This window comes from Rhinopithecus bieti, unplaced genomic scaffold (genome assembly GCF_001698545.2).
Source record: "Rhinopithecus bieti isolate Rb0 unplaced genomic scaffold, ASM169854v2 scaffold_20150, whole genome shotgun sequence".
NCBI classification, from domain to species: Eukaryota; Metazoa; Chordata; class Mammalia; order Primates; family Cercopithecidae; genus Rhinopithecus; species Rhinopithecus bieti.
Window position 1 is genome coordinate 3,614,393 of NW_016810565.1, and position 4,696 is coordinate 3,619,088.

The 4,696-nt window shown below is 61.1% G+C and overlaps 1 long non-coding RNA gene across 1 annotated transcript; it reads left to right on the top strand.

The window, feature by feature from the left end:
* The first annotated feature begins 8 nt into the window (after positions 1-8).
* On the top strand, positions 9-3,215 carry LOC108542356 (uncharacterized). The gene is made up of 2 exons (XR_001889243.1): positions 9-270; positions 513-3,215. It is a non-coding gene; the product is annotated as an uncharacterized LOC108542356 (long non-coding RNA).
* Positions 3,216-4,696: the final 1,481 nt, after the last annotated feature.

Sequence of the window (4,696 nt, forward strand, 5' to 3'; positions counted from 1 at the left end):
GCGTGGGGCGCGGGGCAGCGGGCGCGGGGCGGCGCCGGCCCCGGGCGGCTCTCCCACTAGGGGTAGCTGTTGCCTGAACGCCGGAGCGCTCCCCTCTCGCCGCTTGCCTCGCCCAGCGCAGCCCCGGCCGCTGGGCGCACCCGTCCCGTTCGTCCCCGGACGTTGCTCTCTACCCCGGGAACGTCGAGACTGGAGCGCCCGAACTGAGCCACCTTCGTGGACCCCGAGCGCGGCGGCGCGACTCACCGCGGAGGCGCCCGGACGCGTCAAGTGCGTACTTTCAACCGTAAATGGGTGCTGAGCGTTTAGGGGTGCGGGGCAACTCCCTAACTCGTGGGGCTCTGGCCAGCCCTGCCGCGGCGTCCGAGACCTTCTGATCCCTCGCTGCGCGCGGCGCGGGGTTGGCGACTTGGGCTCGGGCTCAGGGGCGGCGGGGCGGGGAGGTGCCTTGACCTAGGGTCCCAGAATCCGGGAGCAAGTCTCCTTTCGCCTTGGACCGCTGTGTCCCCCAGGGCAAGGCCTGAACCAGGCCGGGAGGGTCTGTCCCCCGTCTGGGGAGCTGAACTGCCCGGGACACTGTAGCAGTCGCGGCGACTTGTCTGGAGCGGCGGGGCTTGAGCCCAAGTCCGAAGCCGCCGCCGCCGCCAGCGTCCCGTGCGTCTGCCGCCCCGGGACCTGCCGCGGAACTTCTTCTCGGGATGGAGACCGCGCTCGCCGCCCGGGCCGAGGTAGGAGCTGGCTGGGCTCGATAGGGCGCGGGCGAATCGCTTTCGGCAGCTAAGGAACGTGTCGGGAGAAGCCAACTGCAGGACCAGGGCCCTAGCGGGCGCGCGGAGACGCCTGCCTTGGGCGGAGGTCCCCCCTCCGGTTTTCGTGGCTCTGGCAGGGCCCTCTGTCCCGTGAGCTCCCCACTGGACCTGTGGCTCCAGGCTTCAGCAGGTCAAGCGCCCGAGTGTGCCTGGAGGATTGGCGGCGGGGTGGCATGAGAAAGTGGCCCCTCTTCTCCATCTCCCAGTCCGGCGATTTCTCTGCTGTCTGGGGCAGGGGCGCACACCCCAGGAACTTACTACCTAGAGGGAAGCCAGCCTGGTCTCTGCCCCTTGCCGCAGTGCTCCCAAGCTGCCCCTCACCACTCTGGGTAGGGGTCTTTCAGGTGGGCTAGGGAATTCTCCTTGGAAGGCCCCCTGTCTGTCCCCCTCCATCAGGGCACCTGTGAGTTAGCCGGTCATCCCCTTTTCTGGCCTCTTTTTTGCGGGGAGGAGAGTAGAGAGAGAAGCCTCCTACTCGGCAGGTCTCTGAGAGGAGGTTTGGGGGGACTTCTGAGGTTGCCCCTCCTGGGCAGAGTCAAGGGGTGTTGAGGATTCCAACTTTTACTGGACAATCTCTCAAGCTCCGACTCCCTGATTTCTGGGCGGTTTCAGTGTAGGGCTTGTGTCCTGCCCCCACCCACACAGCATTTGGTGCAGGCACATAGGATGGTTCCCCAAGCCCTTTTCCCACAGTTAGTTTCAGAAAATGCATAAGCCACCTAAGGCTGGGAGAGCCTTTCTGTGTTGCCTGAGATCTGGTGGCATGTGCATGCATGTGTGTGCAAGTGTGTGTGTGTGCAAGTGTGTGTGCGCATGTGCCTGTGTGTGGAAAGTATGGTCTGGGTGGCTGTAAGACTGGCCCCTCTAGTCCCCTCTGCAGGCCCAGCCCAATAAGAAGCACCTGATCCACACTCTTTCTAGCCCCAGGGATGCTCAGGGAAGCAGCCCTTCTTGAGGGCCGTCTCTGGGGATCTATGGCTGCTTCTTGGGCCCACAGACTATACTCCATACCTCCGGACTCCATAATATTGGACAAGGCTGGAAGGCCCATTTGGCTCCTGCAGCCTCTTGTGCAGGTGGAGGACAGACCCAAGGTGCAGGTGATACTGGCCTTTGGGACACAGAACCTGGCTCAGTAACTCCCACTCCAGTCGTCTTTTCCCTTTTCTCAACCCTCTCTCCTCCGGAGCAACACTTGTCCCTCCTTCCTTCCTCTCTCTAGGGCTGCACCCCCAGCTCACCTTAGACCTGGCTCTTCCTACCTGTTGCCCCTACTGTCTTGTCCCGTCCCAGTGGTCAGGAGGGAGAGTACTGGCCAAAGGCCCAGCTCCACCTGTGACTTAGGGAAGCACCAGGCATCACCCAGAGGTCCCGGCCCCCGGGGGCCTGGCAGGCTCTGCTGTGGGGGAAGCAGAGTTAGAACTGGGGCTGCTTCTCCTGCCCTGCAACCTGACTGGGCCTCCCCCACCTCCCTTTCTGCCTGCCCTCTTACAATTCCAGCAGGGGGCGGGCAGGGGAAAGAAAAGGAGGGACAAGTTGGACGGGGTCCATTTGGTGTCCAGGAACAACTTGGAGAGAGGCAGGGAGGGGACAGGCAGCAGGGCCCTGGCAGAGCCAGGGGAGGGCTGGCCTTTGGATGGCCTTCTGATCCCAAACACATCCTCCTGGGGCAGTCTGCCCTTGAAAGGTAGGGCTTGGTGAACCCTGGTGCAGAGGCCCCCCCCGCCCCCACCACCTCACTGCCCCAGTGCGGGGCATGGTAGGTGGGTTTGCAATGGGTACAGTCTCTTTCTTCATTCCAGTAGAGCAGCTCCCAGGGCCCAGAGAGGCTGTCACTGAGACTTCCTTCTGGGGTGGGGTGGGTCCTGGTGGTCCTGCGTTCTCCTGCAGGAGGACCTCCTGAGGCTTCAGGCAGGAGCTGGTGCACACCTGGAGGAGAGTGCTGGTGAACGACAGGTGTGTGCCTCAGTGTTCTTGCTGCCTGGGTGTCAACCCTGCTTCACCACTGGCCTTTTGTTTCCGTCCCCTCCACTGGCCTCTTAAAGCACAGAGACCCTCTGGGTACTTTCCTTCCTCTGGGCTTCCGCTCGTGCTATTCCCTGCTCCCTTCTTCTACCTGGAGACCCCCATTCTTCCTCCTTCTCCACTGCCCTCACCTCCACCGGGGCCCTCTCAGCTCCCGGGAGATGGCTGAACCCCACTCCCCGCCCGCTAGTCGTCATCTTCAGCGGTCCTCCCGGAGCTGTCCTCGGCATGGCAGCCTCCACAGCCCCTGGGTTTCACCCCTGGTTTCAAGTCTGCCTTGGACTCCAGACCTGCCCCTCCCAGGCTGGCCCAGATGGATCCTCTGCAGTGACTAACCCGAACCAGCACCGGGCGAGGACCCAATAAACCTTTGTGAATGGAGTAAATGAGTGCGGTGTGTACTTACTGAAAACTCCTTGTTTGGGGAGAAACAGGGTATTTCACTCTGTCCTTTCGTGCACCTGCAACAGTGAGCCGGGGCGGCGTGTTGGCAGCCAGGGCTGAGCACCATTGGTCAGGACCTGCCGCTGTGAGCAGACAACACTTCCTGGGAAGTCCCCTTGGGGCGTGGTGTCTGGTGAATGCACCCGTCACCTGGTCACTGGGCCAATCTGTTTCCCTTTCTGGGCTAAACAGGTCTTCCCATGGGTACCTGGGCCCTCCCACGGAGGTGTTTACACTTCTCATTTGCTTCAAAAATGAATTCTTCTATCCACACACTTGTCTAGGTTGAGCCTGGGGACACCCTGCAGGGGATGGGGTGGGAGATGGCCAAGGGACCCAGAGCTCTGGTCTGAGAGGTGTCCTCAACATGACAGATCTTCATCCCTCTGAAAGTTTGAGGCAGGCATGGGGGAGGTGGCAGGACTCTGGGGTGACTGGGCAGGCTGGGATCCCAGCCAGGACAGCTTGTCAGGGCCCCAGGGCCTGGATCTAGCAGGGGTGTTTGGCAGCATTTGGGCGTTGGAGAAGGTCTGGGGCTCCCGGCCAAGGAAAGGAGAAGGCCTAGGAGGCAGTGCCCTGGCTGCTTGCTGTGTGACCCTGGGCATCTCTGGCCCCTTCTCAGGTCTCATCTGCATCAGGTGTGGGTTGGGTGGCGACTTTCCAGTGCCTTTCCCATGCGGTCATTCTGCAGGCCAGAAGGTTCTAGGAAGTTCTAGGAGACCCTGTTCTGGCCCTGCCTGATATTCTGCGGCTGCTGAGAGCCCCACTTGAAGATGAAGGTGCCCCAGTGCTGGTCCTACCTGGCCTTATGCTCTGCCACTTCCACCCAGTACCGCCTTCGCCTGCCCACTTCCTACTGCAACTCAGGGCCCTCCAGCCTGGCCTGGGCTCTGACTTGTTCCTGGCATGAGTGCTGCTGTGCTCCCTGGTGCTCAGCCAGATCCCAGGGCACAGGACAATGCCTTGCCAGAGGTTGCCTGTGGGTGCCTGTGTCCCGCCTGGAGCTGGGTGGGGCACTGGGATGCTGGACTACTTGTGCCAAGACAGACCCTGCTCTGAGCTGGGTCCTGAGGTTGGCTGGAGGGCCACCTTGCGAGTCAGTCCCTCCTTTCCATCTGTGATCCTCTCTGGAAAAAGGTGGGGTTCACCTGACCAGCAGATAGGCATCCCAAGTCCATGTGCTTCTCTGAGCCTCAGTTTCTTCACTGGAGAGGTGGGCCTAATGTTTGAATGTGTTTTGTTCACCATGACATGAGCGGCAAGTGTAAGGTCTATATGTGTGAGTTTGTGTGTGTGTGTGTGTGCATGTGTGAGTTTGTGTGTGTGTGTGTGTGTGCATGTGTGAGTTTGTGTGTGTGTGTGCATGTGTGAGTTGTGTGTGTGTGTGTGTGCATGTGTGAGTTTGTGTGTGTGTGTGC